Here is a 24,810-nt window from a genome sequence, read left to right as displayed (position 1 = left end):
CCCCTTCTGTGCCTCTCACAAGCAAGCCAACGGAAATCTAAAGGGCAAGGAGGGCGTGGAGCAGCGCCCAGGGGTCACGCCCAGAGTCGGGTGATGGGGAGAGAGCTCAGCGGAAGATGTCTAGCACACAAACACGTTTGCATTCCAAAGTAAACCCACATCTTTACTCTCTCAGATGAGACAGGGACCCTGGAGCACATTCAATACAACCACTGTAACTTATGCAGTAGGTCTGCATTCTAGGTGTATTTTAGTCCCTCCAAATAAACATTGTTTCTTTCTTACTCTGCTGTTGGTTTTAAAGGTATATTTTTGCACCCAGACCTTCTCTTGTGAACCACTGTCTTTTTTCCTCAAGTTCCTTCCAAAGTTCTTTCACTGAGAGCCTGGTGGTTAAGAGTAGCCTCAGTTTTTGTTTGTCTGACAACGTCTTCATTTTGTAATTATTTGTAATGAGAGACTGACTACATCATTTTCGAGTGACCTTTCTTTTCCCTGAGCCCCTGTGGATGTTATCACGCTTGTTTCTGGGTTCCATCATCTTTGAATCACATCAGCTATTGGTCCAAGTATCATTGCTTTGTAGGAATCTGTCTTTGCTCTTCATCTGCTTTTAAGATCTTGGTCTTTTCCTCTTTCAGCTCTTTAACTACAATTATCTAAGGCTTTTTTTTTTTTTTTTTTTTGGAAAAAAAAGTATCCTGCTGAGAATATCGTGTTCCTCTTGACTATGAGTTTGTATGTCTTCCAACAGTTTTTTAACTTCTCAGCCATTCTTTCCTTAAATATTCCATCTTCACTTTCTGTATTCTTTCCTTCTCAAACGCTGAGTGTCTATTAGACCATCATTCTCTAGGTCTCTTAACTTCTCTGACATATTTTCCATTTCCTCATCTCTTAGTGCTGTATTGTAGGTACTTTCAAGCCATTTTTCTGGTTTACTAATTTCCTCTAACATGTGTCTAATCTGCTGTTTGAATGATCCACTGAGTATTTAATTTCAAAGATTATGTTTTTCGTTTTTCAAGCTTCTATTCTATCATATTTCAAATCTGCCTTTTCTTATTTGATAATATCTTGTTTCTTGCTAATATTTTAATTTCCTCCTTCATTTCATTAAAGATTTTAAGTACTGCTTTTTTTTTAAGTTCTCTATCTGGCTATTCCAATGTCTGTGTTCCTCAGAGTCTCACTCAGCCATTGTCTCCACTGCAGGTGTTTAGTAATTTTGACTGTGAGGCCACGCCCAGCAGAACCTTACTGAGGGTAATTCTGAAGGAGGCTGAATTGAGAGTATTTCACTGTGTCATTTATTTTTCCACAAGAACCCAGGACACTCTTATTGTGAGGGTATTTTCATTTAATCCTTAGCTTGTAATTGGACTACAAAGGTAACATAATTTAAATTCTAAACCTATATAAGGGCTTGTTCAGGGTTACAAATTCTCTAGAGAAAGAAGTATCTTTCCATCTAGAGCCGTGGGCTGGACGGGCAAGTTGTTCCGTCCGTTCCTTTGCCAGACGGCAGGTTTCTTCGGACCCAAGGGCCGCCCTCTGCCTCCACCCTGAGGACTGATATCCCTCCTGGAAGACAGCGGTTCTGCTGGGAAGCGGGGCTGAGTGAGTGCACAGGGGCTGAGCGATCCGGCTGCTCTGGCTTTGTGTCCCAACCCGTCACCCCGTCAGGGTCCCTTGGCCCTTCTCCTCTCTGTTCTGTGACCCGGGCTCTCTCCCGGTGACACCCCCGCCCCCCGGCTACACTCTCCTCTCCTACCCAGTCCCACCCACATCAGTGTTCCAGAGATGAAAGTCTCTTTCTGTCTTTCCCGTGAAAAACGCCTCTTTTTGAGCAAAGCTTGTATCTACTTTCTGCAAAACAAGAATTGTTTCTATAGTTTTGTTTAGAGAGGGAAGACCAGCTGACGCTCAGTTTACCTTCTTGCAGCTAAAAGAATATTGAACATAACTGATAAATTATGTTTAGTGTACTCTGCTTTAAAAATCTAGGAAATCATGTATGCATTTAGTCATGATTAGGAGGAAAATATGGGGGGAAATGTAGTATGGAAGGAAATAAAAGTCTTGGGTGGAAAAAATACTGAACTGCAGTCATGAAACCTGAGTTCTACTCTTTGTCCAGTCACTGATCAACAGTGTGCCATTGTCAAGGTGATTTAGTCTGCGTTGGCGTCAGTTCACCCAACTGAAAAGGAGAATCTCATTAGATGTTCTCGAGTACGACATTCCTTTCTAAAATTCTGTAAAGTTTTGTTACTTGGAAAACTTACGTATGTACACTAGATACTTCCCTGAGGATGCCGAATAAATGAGAAAGCACGCACTCCCAAACTCTTCATTATAGAGACCAATATAAGAGCTTGAATACCTCTTACTAAATCTCTTTTGATCTAAAGGAGATAAAGGGTAAAGTTCTTAGACTCTGTTCAACATTGTTTCAAAGGTTTTCGTCATGCTTGCCCAAATACGACAGATGATTCTTGGTGGCAATATATGTGGGAAAACACAACGGGGCATAAAGCCAATAAATATTGAATTCCCAGTTATGAGTTTGCCAATCAAGCAAGAAAGAATGAAGGTCTTATGTCAGGTAGTTATTAAGAATGGAAAAGGCAAAGCTACTATGATTTACTTCTTATCTGATACCATCCCGGCCCACGGCTTTGCTCTGGCCCCTGCTCTGGCAAGAGGTGTAGCCTGAGAGCACATTAACCGCGTGGCTCTTGCTTTCTGCTCTAATGCTTTAGCTGCTGTTACATGGGGTCCTGCAGGAGTCGCTCAGCTATTCCAGCACAAGCACAGATCTACAAGTGCGAGGGAGTGAACATCCCTGGAGCAACCCTTGTCCGCCGGGGAATGAAGCCAATCCATAAGGGCTCCATTTTCCATGTCAGAGATGCACGCTTTTGTGCATTCTGCAAAGTTCTCTAGGGGGTTCTCAACAAGAGCCCCGGTTGCCCAGAGCAGCGGCCAGCTCGTTGTGAACTAATGCTTCAGTTGGCTCCCTCCTCCTCTCCATCTGATTCTTCCCAGTCCTCCCAACCCCACCTTTGTCCTTGTGATCACTTTCGTGCAAGCTGCAATGGATGTCGGGGCTCTCTGCCCAGCCCACCCGAGAGAAAGAAGGCCCTCAGGTTCCAGGGCTGCAGTTACTGTCTGTTGCTGACTCTGATAATTGCTTGTGACTGAGGCGCCACATTACTCGAGGGTATACTACTTTCTTGGGGCCAGTTATTACTCAATGACTGGCCAGTCCTGGAGTATGAAGGCAGTTTGGAACCACTTTGCAAGGCCATCTCAGACTCAGAGCTCACTGAGGGACTGATGTTTCCTCTGCTGCAAATGCATTACAGCTCAACTCCTACGTTTGTCCGAAGCCATTTCTTCCCTCCCTTACACAGTGATACGGAGACCAACCTACTGTTAAACCTGCTCACCTCAAATCTACATCCAAACTCTGAATCCAAGTTTCCAAAGACGCAGCTCTTGGCCCACCCTTTGTTTGGGGAGGTAACCAAGCTAAGACAATTGCCTTGAGCTCTCATTCTCTTTCTCTCTCTCTCTCCCACTCCATGGGGGTGTGTGTGTGGGTCTGTGTGTGTGTGTGTGTGTTGGTGGGGAGTTGATGATCACTTACTTTCGGCAGTATTTTCTTAAGGTTTTAATTATAGTCCCTTTGCCATAAGAATCAATCGTAACAAAAGAGAGAATATTTTTTAAGAGGGAAATCAGGACTAATAACTAAAGCATCCCAATTTGTTATTGGGTAGATGAAGGGCAGTGGCAAGGACACATGTCTCAGTAGGTGGGGTTTTTTCTTTCTTATTAGTAAATTATAGTTATCATTATTTGGTGACATTACAATGAACAAAGTAAATTTATATTTTTTTCTTCAATTTTTCTAAGCAGTGGAGATCTATAATTAATTTGCACCTTTTTATGCTGTATAAACTTTTTTCTCTCTGGACATGCCTAGAAATTCTTGGCACTTCTGCATTTTAGCTGCTCTCAACTCTGTTGTTCCACTGCCAATCGACTATCCTTTGTAATTGCAGTTTTAATATTAGCAGGTAATATACCGCTTTTTCAAGATAACCAGTAAATCGATAGGGATGTTAAATTCAAGTCTAGAGCTGATTCCTGCAGGGCCATTCATCTTCGGCACTTAATACCACCTGTATATGCAGGAAATTAAGTACTGTCCTTTCCTTGACTATGAACGTTTTCTTTTAGTGGTGGTATAAATCAAGTAATTGCAGAGAAAAAGTAAATTACAAAGAAAAGAAAAATGGGATTAAATGTGTAGCTCTTTGTGACTACACTGCTTTTTTCAACCAGGCATGATGAAATGAAGGATTAAGCAATAATGTAATGATTTTTATTCAAACGGGCAATCAATCTGCAGCTCTCAGTTTCTGAGACATTGCTTTTTTCTTTAATGGAAATAAACTTAAACTGTAGAATTTATTACTTCCAATAGTCATTTCATTTTGCTTTCATTAATCTGGTTGGTGTCAAAGAAAAATAAGAAAATGCTTTGGCTTTTATTTTCCTTAGACCTTTTACATTTCATGTGAATCATCAACATCACATTTCATAGTGATGAATATCAAGTCATTTAAACGATGCTTCTGGATTGAAGCAGCAGTGTTAACTACTTGGGTTTTTGGAGAACACAAACATGCATGGAGCTTGTTGACAAGCAAACACCTTGTTTGTCACTGTACTGCTCTAATGTGCAGAGATGATCACTTTTGTTAAGTGAGAATACAAGGGAACAAGGTCAGATTTAGTTACAATTCCAATACGAATTGTGAATTCCTTTTCCTATATGTTCCTCTCCCCATGATCATAGCTGCACAGACACATACCTAGGGCAGGTGGCCCAGGGCATCCTAAAGCTCTCTATACTCTAATTATTCTACCCCTTCCCTTACTCTCGTCCTCAATTCATCGATATTGCTTTCCAAGCACTCAGCCAAGACTCATCTCAAAAGTTAGATGGATATGCAAGTCTATAGGACATAATTTGATGGGCACCTGCTTTCAAACTCTGACTTGTCATAATAAAGAGCATCTTATGGTTAGGACTCCATTCTTGTTAGCTGCATAGGGGTTTCAGGCTTGAAGGATCCCCTAGTAAAATCCATAGACCTCTGAGATGGTAACAACAGCTAACATCATTACCAGCACTTTAAGCGTGATCCTAGCTGAGCAAGGCTATCAATGGAAGAACTGGAGAGATACCTGGGCTAGGAAGAGACGGGCACTGCGGCCAGTCCCTGGGATACCTCAAACCCCCAACGTGTGCAGGAGTGCATGGCACGTGGCAGGAACTCTGGACAGCAAGTGGAATTGTAGCCTGACAACGTGAAGGGGCAGGTGCCTAAGTTAGGCTTGATCAACTTCACAGTGTGCTGTGAGGCTTTGTTCTTGAGGTGTTGTTCGATGACCAACAAGTCAGTCTCATAACAAATGTCACTTAACGTATGATATTAATAAAAAATTTTCAGAAATACTCCTCTAAAGCACACCACACTCACAGACACACACACTCACACACACACACACGCACACACACAAAGGCTCACACGTTCCATGGCTTCATGCACATGCATCTATTATAGCCTTTCTCACACGGCGTCTTTACTGACTTGGGCTGCCTTTTTTCTCCTTCAACTTGACTGCATGTCTCAGACTCAAGTGCTGACAAGGTCCCACAAGCAGCATGAATGTCTAGACCAGGTGGAAGTAGCTGAGAGTCTGCAGCTTCTAAAGGAGCGGCATTGCCCAGCCGACAGTTGTCATATGTAATATGGGCTCAGTGTTGCTGTATATCTGTTTTTTTAATGCTGGATAGTATACATTAGCTTAATGTAATGGAGTGAAATGGAATAGCAGCATTTGCTGCCATTTAGAATTTGGGAGACCAACTCTGTATGGGCTAAACATATTGTTCATCTTAAGGCCAAATTGGACCACAGGCTGCTAACTTTATTGCCTCTGAACTAGAACACGATGTTCTGGAAAGAGTATCTGGGTCTTTTTCCTCGCTCTTTAGAGCTTAGTTTATGTGGGGCTGAGTTTGAACATATGGCTCAATGTTCCCAGGTGAGTCTAATGTTGAGAACAATCGTAATAAATCTGTGAACCGCTGCTGTGGCCCTGGGAAATGATTATCTAGAGATTGTCTTTTCTCCTCTAAGAAGAAAATTTCTATTTTTACAGGCTCTTTTTTTACCACAAGATATTAAAAATATAAAAGAAGACATAAAAGTCATTCAAGGCAATATTATCAAAGATCTCAAAGTAAAAAGCTTTATTAAAATAACAGATCTTTGATATTTTATTATGTCAGGTTGGACTATGAAAACAAAATTCAATAAAATATGCCTGGAATGTTCCAAGTCCTCTGGATCTTGTTCTTCTGGCCACAAATGGTGATTTCCATGCATGGATTCTCACCCACATTCATGTTTGTGGTGCCCTATGTGTTCGTAAAGTTGCTGCCCAGGAAATTGTCAGAAAGAAAAATTTGGGCCAGAGAAAGTGTCCTGAAGAGAGTGAAGAATCACTTGATTTTATGAGCTAATCCTTTGCCAAGAGAATTAAAATGAACCTCTATCTACACCACCAAAGTGCGGTAGGGAGTTGAAGAAATTATACTCAGCTCAGACTGAAAGAAGAGTTTAGCCCAAGTGATCAAAAAACAATAATCTATTTAGTTCAAGTTCATCACCTGCTCTGGTTTTTTGCTTGTTAAGACAGCCTAAGTTTAATCTCCTTACTTCAGGCTAATGTTGGCTCCATCTGTAAAAAGGAGCTCTGTGTTTTTGGTCAGGCATCATAGTGTTTGAACCCAGGTGCATACATGAGCTTCAGGGGCTCCATGAAATCCTTCCCCTTAAATTGTGTGCAAAGTATTTTCTGTATGTATTTTCCTTCTGAGAAGAGAGTGCAGAGCTTCCATTAAATTGTCAAAGGAACTAAGAAAATATTCATCATCACTGACCTAGACGACCCTCCACTTCCCTTCTAACACTGACATTTCTGTGATTATTTCAGGAAGTCGTGCAAAGTGGATATGACTGTGGGAATAACTAAAATTTGTGTAAATATTTTATTGGAATAATAAATTAGTCAACGTAAAAATAAGTGGAAAATGTCTGGGCTTCTTAATGTTTGGATTCTGTATCTTTGAGATTGTTCCCTATCATTACAAAATGCAAAGCCAATCTCCATACACAGAGCTCTAACAAATTCACAGATGTGAATGAACTACTCAATACAAAAAAAAAAGAGTAAATAACATTTCCACTCCTAGCACCAACCCTGATGTGTTATATAGAAATATAACAGGAATATATTTATTCTAATGAGCTGTATCCAGTTATCTGTCACTATATAAGAAACCACCCCAAAACTAAGTGGCTTAATACAATAATAGTTTATTATAATGGATCGTGCATCTGTGGGTCGGCTAGAGGCTGGTGGAAATTACCTGCAGTTACGTGTCTGCAGGGACTGTAGATTATTCTTTGCTGGGATTGGCTGGGGCAGCTTAGCCTCTGCTCCATTTTCCTGCTGGGACCAGTGGGCAAACACCAGTGGGTCCTGCTCACGGCGATGGCAAACGGGCAAAGCCAAGCAGGAGCTTTGAGGACTCCTAGGATCTAGGTTGGAAGAACCCCACCGTCACCTCTGCCTCATTCTAGTGCCCAAAGCAAGCCATGCGGGCAAAGGATGGAGAGAGACAGTCCAAATCTACAATGGAAAGAATGGAAAGTCACAGGGAAAAGAGCAAGAAGGGCGGTGGGGAAGGGAATTGAGGCCATTGATTCGATCTATCGCGTGGGTCAAACTTTTGAAGAGTCCAGACAGGAAGCAGTTTTATTTTTCTCCCAATATTGCCTTAAAATATGTTCTGTGGAATCTCCGTCCTCCTGTCCCTTCCCGTATCTCTACTTTTAGTTCTACCTACGTCTCATTTGGGTAATGAAGTCTCACTTTCAGGCAAGACTCTGTTCTGAACAACCACAGGCAAACTTCGGTCTCATACCCGGTTCAGAGGTACCCCGTTGTCAGGGTTCTCGGTCCCGAGACCTGCAGGGAAGCCGGGATGGGGGGACGCGCTGCCCAGCTGCGGGGTGTGGGCAGCAGGGGGCCGCCCGGGGCCTCGCCCTTCCGGAGGCCACTGGTCAACCCAGGGCGTGGAGGCCCAGCGGCCCCAAACCCGGCCGGCGCCAGCGGGATCTCCCCTCAGGTGGGCAGAGCCTTCCCTGGGCCGGTCTCGAGCTCTGCCTGGAGCTGCTTCTCCTCTTTTCAGAGCGGACGATCCCCCCAAAAAGCCTGCCTCCCATGCTCCATCTCAGCGTCTGCTTCCAGAAAACCCAGCCTGTGACACGTTTGTCCTTTAACTCTTCCCTTTTTCCCTCTGCTTCTGCTTTCTGCAGGGGATGCTTTGGGGAATGGGAGATTAAAGGCAGTGGGAAAGTATTTTTTTTTAACTTTTCATTTTATGTTGGAATAGAGCCGATTACCAACGTTGTGATAGTTTCAGGTGCACAGCAAAGAGACCCGGCCATACTTATACCTGTATCCATTCTCCCAAGGCGGTGGGAGGGTATCAGTCATTGGTGTTGTCGCAATTGGTGTGGAAGGCATCTATCTAGCTGTACCTATCTATGCATATCTATAAATACATCTCTGTATCTATCTATACGTATCTTTATCGATATCTATCCATCTTTACGTAACCACACATCAATTCATAGCTCTACCTGTATATACGTGTCCATGTTCATCTACCTATACACACCTCTGTCTCTTCATCCATCTGCCTGTCTCCCAGGTGCCTGCCTGCTCATTACGCCTCAGTGTACCCTCCTCCCTCCTTGGCATCCCTTTGACGTTTGGGGAAACAGAGGAAGATTATCTCATGTCCACTGAGTCTCTCCCTGTGGTAGCTTCTCTGCCCTCTTCTTCCCGCTGCCTTGAGCCTCTGGTCCTGTAGAGAGCAGCCTGGACAGTGGGAGTAATCCTTCCCCCTTCCCCATCTGGCTGCCCCATCCCGGGTCTTACAGAGGCTCCAGCAGGGAGGCCACACCTTCCTTTATGTACCTGTGCTCAAAGCTCTGTGACCCCCTGCCTGTGTAAGAGAACAGATTTTACTGGAGTTTCAGAGACATCTATGGAGAATTGCAATGTAAAATAAAACTTTTAAACCAGATGCCTAATACGACCGAGTGCTGAGTTCAAGGGAAAGACAAAGAAAACTTACATCCTTCTCGCGGGATCTGCATTAAGGGTGAACTTGACTGTTAGCTTTATTCTCCTGAACTGGGGTATTTCCTCCTCTCCACCCCTCCTAAATCCACCCTCCACCCCTCAGATCTCCATACAACCTCTTAAATCTCCTTTTGCCCTGGGATTTGTCACTTCACCCACCAGGAAAATCTCTGGAACGCACCTGTCCCTGATGTCTAAATTATGCACAAAAGCAGCACCTTTGAGGACAGTTTGCCAGTGCAGACTGGATTTGAAAACTCTTTTTTCTCTTTGAGGTATCTTTGCCATTGTGAAATGAAAATGCACTCGGCTTTTGCTCTGGCCTCTTGTGCAGGATACAGAATACCTTCATCACCCTTAACCGTCACCTTACAACCCACCCCCAAGGATATATCTACACAAGTTAGGTCTCACTCAACCAAAGAAGGCATGGCATTCCAAAAACTCCTACTGGCTGTCCCTTCTGTTTCGAAGCACTGGACAAAGTTACACACTGATTTTTCACAACTATGGTGATGACATCCTTTTGTAGTACTGCCCGGTCCTCAGTGCCCATGGTTTCCGCATACGTGAATCCGCAGATCTGGGGATGCAGAACCGGAGGGTACAGAGGGCCAGACTACACTACACCCTTTTACATAAGGGACATGAGCGTCTGTGGATTTTGGTATCCGCTGGAATTCCTGGAACAAATCTCCCGTGGATACCAAGGGATGACTGTATACCAAATTCCAGGTGACAAAGGCAAAGTAACATAGGAAGTTAGCCAAAGATGTTCAGAAAGTCCAGAACATGGAGCATGCTTTATCGAGAAGCCAGTATTTTTATAGGACCTGGAGATAATAACTGAATTTTTTATGAAGTTGACCTTCATTCCAGTTGCTAGGCTCTGATAATAGATAGAACCTCTGCATGTGTGATCCCAAGGCAAGGCTCACCCATTATAACCTGTGGCTTAGTCCACCTGGCTGGACAGCCTATAGGCATACAAAATGCCACAAAGAACTTCTCTAAGCTCAGTATTTCTTCCCCTAGAGACAAAAATGTCTCTGGAAATAATGGCAGTATTTATAGGAGGAAACATTGAAATTACTGACCATAACTAATTAAAAAATGAAAAATAATAATGTTGACTTTATCCAAGTTCTTTGCTAAGTGAAAAGTATCATAATAAGGGAATTTTTAAAGTTACAATACCATAAACTCCACCAAAGGAAACAAAGATGATTTAAAGGAAATGAAATTTCAAAATTGTATAGGATTCTCTAATAAATATTTAAAGGCATTTCATTTTAACACGTCTCTAGGGAGAACGCCACCACAGAAAAAGCACAAGATGAGAAGATGAATTACTTGGAAATGAAAACAAACTTGACAAGTTGACATTTTACCCCAAACAAACCACAGCGCCAGTAGTTTATCCAGTTCTGCATTAACATGTGCCTGAGTATATACACACACACACACAAAATCATTCTTTATATGATGTATTGAACACTGGGATTTTTTTTCTAAGCTTTTTTCTCCCATTTGACTTCTTCCATTTTTATTTCAGTTTTGAGTAACCTGACACTTTAACAAATTAACATTCCCCAGTCTGGTTTCCAGTGTGTTCTCTTTTTCAGTTTTATTGTCTCCTATTTTTGCCCAAATTAAATAAAATTCCTAAGTCCTTTTCTTCTGTAGAACTGATCATTTACATAAGTAGTAAGCAATAAAGTTGGTATAAAATCAAAAGGGGCTTCCATTTTTTATTATTACTTTCAGAGAGTCTCAATTCTGTGCACTTTTTCCTACATCTGTATACATTCTACAGGTGCCATCTACATATTGTTTGTGATTTTTTTTTTTACCTCGGTGGTTCAACTGCTCATCAAATTGACTTTTGTAGTTCTTAAAAAGAACATTTTGTTTAACTTGAAACAGTGTCAATGTAATGAAGACCGATGGACCTTGTAAAGCTGAGGCATCTAAAGCCATAGAAGACATAAATCCCTTAGAATGGGCGGAACAGCACCACCCTACTTGAGTGCAAAGGCAGCGCTCTGTGATTTGCTTCTTCTGCTTTTAGAAATGAAGTTAATGATGGAAATAAGTCAATGGAAAAATTTAACGATGTGTGACATTAACGATACATAAACAACAGTTCTAAGTAAAAATTGCTTATTTTAACAACTAAAATGGATGTCCACCTAGTACAAAACCACCAGGATCAGGGGCAGCGAGTGCGATTTTAATTAAATAGTTTCTAGTAGGAACGCTGTGGAAAGAGAAGCCTAGTGAGAACCTTGGACTGAGAGCGCAGGAAAGGGTACCCAGGACGGTGCCGACCCCGCCCACCTCACCCCACCCCTCGGGTTCGCTTGTATTTTTGGTCAAGTCCCTGTTTGCTATAATTTAAGGATGAATATAAAATGAGCTACAAGTTTACCCTAATTTTTGCAAGAATGTGGCACCAGAATAAAATATAACCCTGAAAGTTTGAGTGTGTGAACTTCTCTAAAATGTTTTAAAACAATCTACCTTAAAATAAACCCTAAAAATTTTACTCAAATCCCATGCTGTTCTATCAAAGTGCAGTGTGTGTGTGTGTGTGTGTGTGTACGTGTGTGTGCGTGTGCGCGTGCAGATGTGTGCTGTGTACAGGTGGAGAAGTGAAGGCCTAGGACAGGGAAAAGATGAGTCTTCTTAAAGCACCGTGAGTTTAATTCTTTAAATTCCAAATTAACTGCAAAGAGATGAAAAACCAGCTTTGGCTACAGGGGGATGAATAGGGAAGAATGGAGTGTAACATAGAAAGGAAGCATTTTGTGATTTGCTTTGATTTTTAAATCTTCATTTTACAGAACACCATAAACCAATGGCCATATTTGAAGACAGATTCTATATTTAAGGAAGTAATCACTCTCATTGAATCAGTTCCCAGTGTGATATTTTCAGACCTGAACTGTCTGATCTGACTGCTTAATACTGTGAAGACCGACTTCACTCTCTTTTAATTACAGGCTAAAACTCCACTATGGACCCCAAACTGCCCTCTTGACTCCACATGTTGGTCAAGTTGAATGATAGCCATCCTTCTTCCTCCTGACCTTTCAGGTAATTAACAATACGAAGGTCACACAGTTTGTGTGTTGGAGAAGCCAAATAAATGCTATTTGAAATGCAACTACCATAACTCAGGTAGTGTCCCTTCATTTCTAGACTCTAACTACAGAAAGTGTGTTTCCAGTTCCCATTTACACCCAAGTGTACCATCCAAGAATCAGAGTGTGATCGCAAGTCCGTGTGCCCGATGCACGGCGAGGCCAAACAAACCGGAACGTCAGAGTTTGGAGCAGAGAAAGGTTTATTGCAAGCCCATGCAGGGAGATGGGTGGCTCATGCCCTAAAAAGCCCTGAGCTCCCCGAAGCGTTTCGGCAAAGCACTTTTAAAAGCCAGGTGAGGGAGGGAGTGTCGCAGGGTACGAGATCAGCTTGTGCACAGTTCTCTGATTGGCTGATGGTGAGGTCACAGGGTGATGTCACAGGCTTTAACGTTATCAGTCCTTAGGCTCCAGGAGGCCTGGGGCTATGTGCTCATGGTCGTCAAGTAATTAACGTCTTCCATTTGCTGGGGGGTTTTGATACTTGTAAAACAACTCAGGAAATGTGCATGAGATACTGTTATCCAGGTACTTCAGAGAGGTGTTACAGCAGAAGGGGTCTGTCCCTGGAAGGCCCCATAGGGTCCTGCTTGGTTAGAAGAGGGAGTAATTTGTAGTGTTTGGGGGGAAAAAAAAGACACAATATATTAAGAATATATTAACCCGCAGAATAAATCTGCAGGTTCTGTCTAGACATTTTTCTCAAAACATGATTTATTATAGAGAATATAACATCTTTTGAGTGAAATAGATAGAAGTAGGTGATTTGGATAACAAATAGAGCAGGAAAAATCTCAGTGTTCTCAAGACAAGCCTTCATTCTTTCAGGTCATTTGTGCTATCTTGACTCAAACCATCCAGGTCAAAGTTGGCATGGTCTCCTCCTGGTTGTCAAAGCAAACCGGAAGTCAAAGGTATAGAAAAGTCCAGCTAGTGAGGAACCCCTGAGCAGGTCGTACTTGCCAGGCACTGGAATAAAGGCTGAAAATGTCAACTAGGAGCACGTCATCATCTCTACTCTTGACTCAGTGCTCAGAGTAGAGAGAGACCCCAAGGTGGGAACTGATAAGAGGCTTAAACAGTGTGAACAGAGGGCTATGAACACACAACAGAGAGAGATCAAGTTCACCAGGTGGTCCAGGAAGCCTTCCTGGACTAAGTCACATTTGAGGTGGACCTTGAAAGAAGTCTGCAGGGCCAAAAAGAGGAGCTCAAACCACGTTCAAAGCCAAGGTTATGAACACGGGGTGCGTCCGGGAAGAGCAAACGCTGGTCAGTGTAGCGGCGGTCCTCCTGTTCTTCTGCAGCACCTCTAGGAGCGCCGAAGCTGGGCCAGGGTGCTCGGGCCACATTATCCTAGAGCTGCTCCCACTGGAGTCTGATGGGCTTAGCGTTTGGTTACAATCCCACGCTGGATGGCAGCTGAGCTCTTCTCAGAGAGGGAGCAATGAAAACGCTTTGCAGTCGAACAGTCTTTTTTAACTTTTAAAAACTGCTTTTAAATCCATGTTCTCTTTCTAGCATGTGTCTAGAGTGGCTGAGTTGAGCTCTTGATTTGCGTTCATGAAAACAAATGAAGGAGAGAAAAGGCAAATTGTCTGTATCGCTCAGGTAAAAGAATCTTTATGCTATTTTCTGCAAAGTGTAGGCAAGAGATTATTTGGTTGTTTAAACTGCTCTATTACCACCTCCAAAAAATTCATCTCTGTCTTCCATGTACCTCTGCTCAGTAGATCTGTCCTACTTCCAACCTCCCCCAACTTGGATCCCTGCCCTCCACCTACTCACAAGTTCTCATACATGTACATGCTCCCTAGTGAATGGACACAACTTTTAAATAAACCTTTGTGCATTTCAGCATGTATGAGAAGTAAGTATTTTATCCAAGTCTCTGTGAAGTGTGTGTTTTAAATGCCTTAAGAACTCCTATAATAAATACAACTGCAAAGCTTTGACACTTGAAAGCAACCAGACCGGGACTTCCCTGGTGGCGCAGTGGTTTAGAATCCACCTGCTAATGCAGGGGACATGGGTTCGAGCCCTGGTCCGGATGATCCCACATGCCGCAGAGCAACTAAGCCCGTGCGCCACAACTACTAAGCCTGTGCTCTAGAGCCCGCGAGCCACAACTACTGAGCCTGTGTGCTGCAGCTACTGAAGCCCAGGTGCCTAGAGCCTGTGCTCCACAACAAGAGAAGCCACCGCAGTGAGAAGCCCACACACCGCAACCAAGAGTAGCCCCCGCTCACCACAACTAGAGAAAGCCCGTGCACAGCAATGAAGACCCAACACAGCCAAAAATAAATAAATAAATAAATAAATAAATAAATGAAAGAAAGCAACCAGACCTCCCCTGGTTGAATTAACGATAACCAAGACTTTACCCTTCCTTTGAGACAGTGAAGTCTGATTATTTAGCACACCTTAAAAACAGTTTTTCCTCACTACTGTAGCATGTTTCTCATGAAAGAGACAGTGTCTTTCTTCATCTTATGGACCTGCTCGTGATTTCTATGAATCTCCCAATTAAACAAAACAGACACATTAAAAAGCCATCCCCCTGCTACCTTCTAAGACGGGGAAAGCATCTTTCCAACAGTGTTGCCATTTCTTACTTTACAGATGTCCCCATAACATTCACGTGCCAGCTAATTCCAACAGTTTACACATATACATCCATAGTTCATATTGTAACATAAAATATTTTAAGGCACAAGATATTTTGTACATGCTTCCACGTACACGTAAGACATCTAACAGAGGACCGTGAGTCTGTCTCCATTTTCCCATCCACTTACCCACCCACCACGTGCTGCCCACCCAGCGTCCCACCGGTTAACAGTCCCAGGCCACTGAGCTGAACCTCGCTGTGTGCGTAGGGGAATGTAGCTGGAGGGACATGAGCCTTGAACTTTACTAGGAAGCCAGTATATTCTCTCATGTATCACATGGAAATCCTAGCTCTGTCTAGATTCCTCTCAATTCCCTCGGTTGTGCTCTTTGGTTTTTCAAGCTTATTTTGTGTCCAATACATTTATCAATCGCTACCACATACAAGCACTACAAGCTCCTGAAATCTCTCTTAATCCTTGAGTGTTTCTGACCCCAGTCTTGCCTCGCTGGCATCTTTTCCCTGGTGAGTAGATCTCCATTTTTTATTGTAATGCAAGAGAATAAACAAGGATTGGTCTTTGGCAAGAATGATGCCAAGATGCTAAAATGACAACTTAAACTGAAAATCAAATTTGTTTTACTGTAATGACACCACTTACTTTCCAAAAGCAACAGAACAGAAGGCATTTCCATCAGCCTCTTGGCAACCAGGTCGGAGACACTATTCCATCACTCATTAGCAGGAAAGAAGAAAAGCGATTTAAGGATTAAAAAAAAGCATATTTCTCTCTCTCATTCCGTGTGCGCACATAGAGACGTACAAGAATACTGATTTATTCACAACATTTTAGTTAGAAACATTCAATACACACTGCTATAGCTCACACAACTTCCTGGCCTCAGAGAACCCAGGCTTTAGATAAAGAGCAGTGCTCCAAGCTGCCCCCTTTAACAAGAGTGTATTGGGCTGTCCACGGTGATGCTGCCACAGAAGCAACACTGCGGCGATGAGCTTGGGGGGCAGGGGGCACAGGTGTCACGCAGGCAGCTCGCTGCAGGAAAGACATGGGCATGAAAGCCACGGTGCACCCAGGAGAGGAGGGAGGGCTCTGGGATGCAAACAGTCTGCTAGGCAACTAGAGGAAGTGGCAGGCAGACGCTGTCGCCTTTGTGCAAATCAGAGGCGTAGAGAGGCATCTCTGATTCGTGGAAAATCATAAATAGATCATCATAGCCCATCCACTGCAGTAGGATAAACGTGTCTTGGAAAATAGGGCATGTGGCATAAGAGAAATGTCTTTAAATCATCCCTGTTTGCATTGCTGAAGTTCCTCTCTTCCTGAGATTTAGGGCCCAGCGGGTATCTGAAAAACACTCCATCCTGCTCCTGAAAAATCATGGCTCAAGGCAGAGTCTTCCAATGCTTACCAGCGTTATTGATTCACATTATTCAGTATTTATTCGCAAGATTGTTCATCCCAGGCATTCACCTACTATGTGCCAGATGCTATGCTGCTTCGTGGCAAAAAATCAACATGTAGTGGGGAAATAAACACGTTACCTAATGAAGACCATGCATCAAAATGCAGGAACGCAAGAGGGTCCCCAGGACCTAAGGGGAGAAGTTCGTACTGCTGTGTCGGGAGGGGGTTAGGAGGAGGGAAGGGCGGAGACCTCAGAGAGGAGTTGATACTCAGGCCGCGTCTGAAAGGGCGAGGGGAGCTTTACCAGTGGAAATTCAGGGGACAGAGTTGCAGGGAGACCAAGCAATATGGCGGGTTCGGGGAGCAGGAGTTTACTGTAGAAGGAAGGCAGAGGGGCAGGTGGTAATCGGGGGGCAGGGGTGGCTATGAGCATCCCCCGCTGAGTGGGACCTGAGTCCTGACACCACCACTGACTGCCAGCGCAACCTCTACCCGCAGTTTGCTCCTCTTAAAATGAGGTCATCAGAGCCCTTGTGGGCAACAGGACTGCGGCCCCGCTTGAGCTACGCGGCTCAATAAATGTTAGTTCTGCCCGGAGGTTCAGTGCTCCCCAGGGTATGTCTTCTGTACATTATTTCTCAATAGGCTGTTTGCTTTGGGTTTCGTTTTAGGTGATGTCGAGCCCATCCAAACAAAAGGGGAGGCCAGAAAAAAGGAGCTTATTAGGAAATGGCCAGAAGGTCAAGCTGAGCCACCGAGGGGTGAGGTCTGGGGAGAGACTTACGTTCACATCTTGGTCAGAAACCAAGGCCACCCTGTCTGCTCCCTTTGGAGCCAGAGTAAAACCGAATCCGGCCTCTGTTCCCCCAACCCTGAATTAATTCTTGGAGACAGAGTTTTGGGTGAAGTAGAAAAGAATAGCTTTATTGCTTTGCCAGGTAAAGAGGGCTCAGTAAGCTAATGCCCTCAAAACTGTGTGTCCTGCCTGGAGCGGGTAGTGAGGAGTTTTATAGTCACGGTTCAAAGGGGGCGTGGTCAGCTCGTGGGCGTTCTTCTGATTGGTTGGTGGTGAGGTAAGTGGGCGTCGGCATCACCAACCTGGCTCCCGCTGGTCTGGGTCTCCGTGCTTGCGGGCAGCACACGGCTAACTTCTCCCACCCGGTGGAGGTTTCAGGATCTGCAGAACAGCTCAAAGGTACTGGGATGTGTATCCCTCGAGGGGGGGCCGGGCCCCTGCCCCCCGGCTGCGCTCTTGTTTCCTGACGGCCCCTCCCTTGTCTCTGCACCCCCTCCCTTCCCTGATTAGCAACTGTTTGAACCTGCCCATGGGAACTCAGGGAAGGTCGTGGAGGCTGAATGAAGCCTATTTCCTGTAATCAGGAAACGGGGGACACAGAAAGGCTTTTGTGCCCAGAAGGCCTACAGGGTCCTGTTTGGTATCAAGAGGACCAACCATCTGCCATTTTCCCTGGGTTTTCTCCTGTATATTCTCCCTGTGAACCTGACTATCTGGCCCCTCAAATCCATCCTCCACAAAACCAAAGTGTCTTCTCCAAAATGAGAATCTGAACATGACAAGCCACTTCTTCACATCCTTCAGTCACCCCTCACTGCCTACAAGATTGGGTCCAAAAGATATTTTCCCATCAGATCCCTTGCACACAACTTCTGTATCTTCCATGTACCATTTTCATTGGATGTGGAGTGTTTTGTTTATGGATCCATTTCCCCCACTATTCTAAAGACTGTTTCAAGGCAAGAATTGGACATAATCACCTTTGTATTCTTAGTGATCAGCTCAGTGAATGGCACAGGTAGCTTTTAAGTAACGGTTGCTTATCTGAACCACCCTAGACATTTGGGGCTGCCGTAAGCTTAGGGAGAAGCATGATCATATTTCTATTTGGGGGTGAGAATGGAATATTTCCTGCCATAGCAGTAAACAAAGGACTTCACAGTTATCAGGGATTATGGTGAACTGGTGAGCCCTGAGGGAACTCAGGAAGGAAACAAAGAATACCTGCCATCTAGCAGCCATCAGACAGCAGCCACTCCCCGCAGTGAGCCCTGAGGAAACTCAGGATGTGAAAACCCTAAGGAAACTTAGGATGTGAAAACACGGGAGGGATACTGGCCCCAGATAGCTGAGGTGCATATCAAAGGAATGATTTCAGTGAGCCCAAAATCTTGCATCTTCCCATGTATAGTAAGGCGTTAAATTCCTTAACTTGGGATATCTGGTTTCCTTTAGTTAACAATACTCTTTTGATGTTCAGACTACCTGCCCTTTGTTGCAAAACTCCTATATAACCAGGCTCCCCCCTCGCCTCCTGGGAGCAGTTTTCTCAGGGTTACTCGAGATGCTGCCTCCTGGGCTTGAGGCCCTGAAAATTCCCGCTGAATAAAACATAACTCTCAACTTCTATGCTGTGAATATATTTTTTATAGTCCACAGGGGACAATAATTTTGACCACAAGGAAGAGAATAGATTAAAACAAGAAAGTAATCACAAGAAGGTCAGTTAGAAGACTTTCAACTTGTCCCAAATCACACAGCTAACATAAGGTAAAGAATTTAGAAGATAGTCATAGGTTTAAAAACTCAATAAACCCTGGAGTTAAATGAGAGAAAAAAGTCAAGGTGTCTAATTTGTATGGTTGGATGATAAGATTTTTTAAATTCCAGGTATATAGGAAGAGGGGCAGATTGGGGAGGAAAATTCTGGGCATTAAGGTAACATTCTTGCACAGTAGCTGGCATGGAGTTTAGGTTTCTAATCAAACCATTCAGATATAAATACTTGTTTGAAATACACAAATAGTAGCTGCAAAGGTGGCTTATGAAAATGAAACGTTCATGAAGTGTTTTCAAGTCTCTGCTTCATCCTATGTCTAACATATAGAAGGTCTGACTGTTTCTTTGCTGTAATAAATGCCCTGCCTTTTCTACGACAACAGACACAATTCCACCAAGTATAGGAGCCAAGTGTTTAGTTTACTAGTACAACTGTGATTCTATTCAGAATCTATTCTCAAAAATAAAATTCTGAAAAAGATAACACCTGCATGCAATAAAGGAAATTTTCAAAAGCTTTATGTTTATTAGCTAAATATCAAAAAGTAATATAAGGAAAATAGCTATTCCTGTGTTATGTTCAGGTGTGTCCATCAGTTTCTTGGTATCATCTGCCTGTAACACTGTGTCTCTGGTATTTTTTCAGCATGCTCCTAATATTTTTACCTTTTTCATAAAATTAACTGCAATTTTTAAGGTTATATTTCAGTTAATGAATTTCTCATCATTGATACCATCTCTCCTCTGTTTGTAAACCAGAACTTTTTTAAAAAAATTTATTTATTTTATTTTTTAAATTTATTTTGGCTGTGTTGGGTCTTCATTGCTGTGCATGGGCTTTCTCTAGTTGTGGTGATCGGCGGCTACTCTTGGTTGAGGTGCGCGGGCTTCTCATTGCGGTGGCTTCTCTTGCTGTGGAGCACGGGCTCTAGGCGCGCGGGCTTCAGTAGTTGTGGCACGTGGGCTCAGTAGTTGTGGCTCACCAGCTCTAAAGCGCAAGCTCAGTAGTTATGGCGCACGGACTTAGTTGCTCCGTGGCATGTGGGATCTTCCCGGACCAGGGCTCGAACCCGTGTCCCCTGCATTGGCAGGTGGATTCTTAACCACTGCGCTACCAGGGAAGCCCCAGAACATTTTTAAATGAGAAAATACTCTTTACCAAGGAGTAGAGGTACATGCGAGGCTCAGAGCAAAGTCTGTTAAAAAAAGAAAGTTTCAGGCTTCCCAGGTGGCACAGTGGTTAAGACTCCGCCTGCCAATGCAGGGGACACGGGTTCGAGACCTGGTCCGGGAAGATCCCACATGCCACGGAGCAACTAAGCCCGTGCGCCACAACTACTGAGCCCGATTGCCACAACTACAGAAGCCCGCACACCTAGAGCCTCTGCTCCTCAACAAGAGAAGCCACCACAATGAAAAGCCCGCGCACCGCAACAAAGAGTAGCCCCCGCTCGCTACAACTAGAGAAAGCCCGTGTGCAGCAACGAAGACCCAACACAGCCAAAGATAAATAAATAAAATAAATAAATAAAAAATTTAAAAACTTTCTAATTTTATTTCTTTCCTGTTGAAAAGTAAAAATATTTCGGCCCAGTAATTTTCATAGATGCTGCCTTTTTACTTCCATTCAGAGTGACTTACTTTGACAAAAAAAGTTTTGTAAGACTAAACATTTCAAATAGTTTTCTCTACTTATGATCCTTTTCAATATTCTGACGATTTTAGATGCTGTGAAAGTGTAAGACTTCTTAATTTCATTTCACTCTGGCAGAGCTTATAAGCTTATCCAATTAGAAATAAAAGTTAAATCAAAATTTTTTTCTTGCCACAAGCTAAAATATTAAGCACAAATTATAGGACTCCAAGTTAATTTTGTATACATTTGAGGACTCATTGTTTAATTTTTAAAATTCTTCCCTTGCTTTTGTACAGAAAATACATAATCTCTTCCTGTTTGCAGGTTTTGTTTTCAATAATTGCAAATTGCTAAAAGCCTCAAAGGCTTAGTTTTTGGTGCTCCATGAGTTGAACACGTTGATTAAAATTTTTGTGACGTTTTGAAAAATATTATAACCATAATTTATAGGACTCACTCACAATAAATTCACTTTTCCAGTAAGACATATTGCAGGACATCCTTGTAAATGTACAAAGTAGTATTCCAGTGACTCACTTTCCTAAACTATGACTGATCAAGGGCAGCGAAGCGGGAAAACCCATAGCGCCAACCTGAAGTGTTACCTGTGTTCAACATTAGCTGGGTCATCACAGTGTTGTGGCTGGATTGCTTGCTGCTCATACAAAATAGTTATAATCTTAGACAACTACAATATCTTTTGTAGTAGGTAGACTATCTCATATTTTATGAATGTAATTATACATTATATGTTCACCGCTGTCAATTCTAAGTATAATTTCCGTTCCACAGGTCTTAATCCAGTAAGGATATTGCTTTACCATGAAGTTGTGCTTCACCAAAATTTGTCTTTATGTTATCATGACAAGAACTAGTTGTGTTGAAATTCTAAACTGAATTTATAACAGCTCTCTCTCACAAAAAAAGTCACATTTTTAACCTTCACTAGAGTGAACTTCCAAGTGCTCTACTCTGATTTCATTAATAGGATGAAACAAATCCAACCTTACTAGATTTAACTGACTTTCTTTGCAAGGCTTCTTACAACACTGATACAAAACTAGCTTCATTTGACTCTTGCAAAGTTCTTCTCCAGCTAACGGAGCCAACACGTTAACAGTTTGTGTTGCACTTTTGTACATTCATTAAAAAATGCTTGAAATAGACAATAAATGAAATTGACTTAGAACACATGCATCTAAATGAATCTTGCTTTTACGGCGTGCTATGTCAGCTTGCCTTCTGCAGCTGCACATGTTACCTCCTTCCTAAGTGGCGCACTGAGCTTTGGGACAGCGCCTCCTCTGTGATGTGTACCTTCTGGTTTCCATGTGGTCTGTGACACCACCCCACCATAGGGGAAGGTAAAGCAGTTATGCAGTTTGAATGTCTCACATGCTCACTACCTTCCATATTCATTGTTTCATTTTTCCTTCAACATGGATTTTTATTAGTATTTTTTAGCCCATTACTACCAAGAGAGCTTACTTAAACATTTAAAAGCATGGCTGAACAATTAAATAAATTGTAGATTTACATACCATGGTGAGAGTGTCAAGCATTATTCAGACTGTTGAGGGCTGTTTAGTCTCTACGTTCCTGCCATATTTCATGTACAATTACCCTATAATGTCCTACAGTTTCCACTGACCCCACTAATTGGTGGCCTGGTGACATTGGTACCTCTCAGGCAGGTATACCAAGTAGCCAGCAAAGAAGCAACATCAAATATTTCCCTGTGGCTCAAAGTGTGCTCTGTGGAACCAGCAGCAAAGGCATCACCCAGGGATAGCTGGAAATGAAGAATCTCAGCTCCCACCTCAGACATACTGAACTGGTGGAGATCAGCTAAGCTCAACCCTACTTCCACCTGTGTGTGTGTTTGTGTGACATGTGTGCCTGTGTGTGTGTGTCCGTGTGTCCATTAAACATCAGTACAAGTCAGATTCATGAAGAAAAGACCCCTAGAAATGGAAGGTGAGTTAATTCGGGGAACACACAAGCTGAAATACTCAAGCAGTGATATCATTAAGAGGAAATTACTGTGCCTTTTCATTGGCTTGAAATACAGAGCAGCTCTTGAATGAATACATAAAGATTTTAAGCAATCTTCCCTAACGAACATGTACTATTAACAGAAATTGCAAAGTTCCGTTAACATTTAAAACAGATTTTTAACTTGCCTCTCCCATTTTCCTCCTTTACAAGGATATGTGTTAGATCAAGCAAGAAACAGAGCCGGATTAAAGAATGCCACAATCAAAAATCGTAAGTGAGGGAGGTTGCCTAGGGCTCCTAAGGGGGCAGGGGGATTATTTTCCTTTGGAGGAATTTGTTGCTACTTCTGAAGACTTTTTGATGACTTATAAGTAGCTTAAATCTAATATGTTGTTTTCTAAACTCATTATTTTAAAATCAAGGGTCTCTAATATTTTAAATGAATATTATTAAATTTTATGAATATTTGAATTCTTCCTCTAAGAAAAGCAGTTTAAAGTACTGCAATCACTTTCTCGGGTCTTTCTGAATTCTTGATGTAGATTGCTTCAGTGACACTAATTATCAATACTATCATTATCAGAACTATATATGTATGTATGTATATATACATAAATTATATATTTCAGGTCTAGTCGGTTTATAGTGTCATTTAAATCATATAAAGATATAATATTATGTTATAACTACATAAATAGTGAGAGGAAGATATATGTTATCATAAACAGAGAGTGAGATGCATGCTTGCCAGATAAGTTGGTATCACCTCCAATAGGTTGTTCCAAATTTAGAATGTTAAATGTAATCCCAATGATAACCACAAATAAAATACCTTTAAAAGAGTTACAAAAGAAAATGGGAAAGGAATAAAAATGGTCCACTGCAAAAAAGTTAACTAAACATAAAAGAGACAGTAATGGAAAAAAATGAGAGATACAAATATATAAGACATATAGAAAGCAAATAGTTAAATGGTAGAAGTAAATCCTTCTAAGTAATTATCTTCAAATTTAAATTACTTAAACACTTTAATCAAAAGACAGAGATTGGCAGAATGGATTTTTTAAGAAGGAATCAATTATGTGCTTTTTACGAGAGACTCACTTTAGATCCAAAGACACAAATAGATTAAAATTGAAAGGATGGGAAAAGACAGTCTATACAAGGAGTAGCAAAAGGAGAGCTGGGGTGGCTATACTAATATCAGACAAATTGTAAATCAAAAGACACTAAAAGAGACAAAGAAGGACATTATATATTAATAAAGAGATCAGTTCATCAAGAAGATATAACATCTGTAAATGTATATACACCAAACAACAGAATCACAAAATATACGAAGCAAGTATTGAAAGAATTAGGAGAAATAGACAATTCTACAATAGTCGGAGTTTGCAATACACCACTTTCAATAATGGGTAGAATATATAGGCAGAAGATCAGGAAGGGAATTGAGGACTTGAATAAATTACATATATTTTCAGGCTGTGTGTCCAAATCATATATTTATATTCATTTGCATATTTGTGTTTTAAATCTTATTGGAAATAAAAAGTGGCATAAAAAACCAAAAATACAACGTTTGATTTTACATTTGCCCATGTATTTACCTTTAACAGAGACTTTTATTTTTTTTTCCACTTTGTTACAGTTCACTGTCCTTTTATTTAAACCTGAAGGACTTCCCTCAGCATTTCTCACAGGGCAGCTCTAGTGGTAACAAACTCCCCCTGCTTTTGCTTACCACGGAATGTCTTAATTTACCCCTCATTTTTGAAGGACAGTTTTGCTATGTCATCCCACCATCTTCTGGCCTACAAGGTCTCTGATAAGAAATTTTCTGTTAATCTTACTGAGGATCCATTGTATTCACTCTTGCTGCTTTCAAGTTTCTCTCTTTGTCTTTGGTTTTTAACAGCTTGATTATAATATGTCTCTATGTTGTTCTCTCTGAGTTTAACCTGCTCAAAGTTTGTTGAGCCTTTGGAATTGTAGGTTCATGTCTTTAATCAAATTAGGGAAGATTTTGGCCATTATTTCTTCAAATATTCCAACTGCATCTTTCTCTCTCTCTTCTCCTTCTGAGGCTCTCACAATGCTTATGTTGGTCTA

General features: G+C 42.1%; 1 long non-coding RNA gene across 2 annotated transcripts in view; it reads left to right on the top strand.

Moving 5' to 3' along the window:
- The window catches only part of LOC309614526, a 34,022-nt gene extending 19,338 nt beyond the window's left edge, over positions 1–14,684 (top strand). For both annotated transcript variants that reach the window (XR_014236238.1, XR_014236239.1), the window contains one exon: positions 12,312–14,684. This is a non-coding gene — a long non-coding RNA (uncharacterized lncRNA). The remainder of the gene's footprint in view (positions 1–12,311) is intronic.
- The last annotated feature ends 10,126 nt before the right edge of the window (positions 14,685–24,810 follow it).

Source organism: Balaenoptera borealis (assembly GCF_965194805.1).
Source record: "Balaenoptera borealis genome assembly, chromosome: 17".
Lineage (NCBI taxonomy): Eukaryota > Metazoa > Chordata > Mammalia > Artiodactyla > Balaenopteridae > Balaenoptera > Balaenoptera borealis.
The sequence above is the reverse complement of the archived record's forward strand: the minus strand, read 5'-3'. Positions and strand labels throughout refer to the sequence as shown.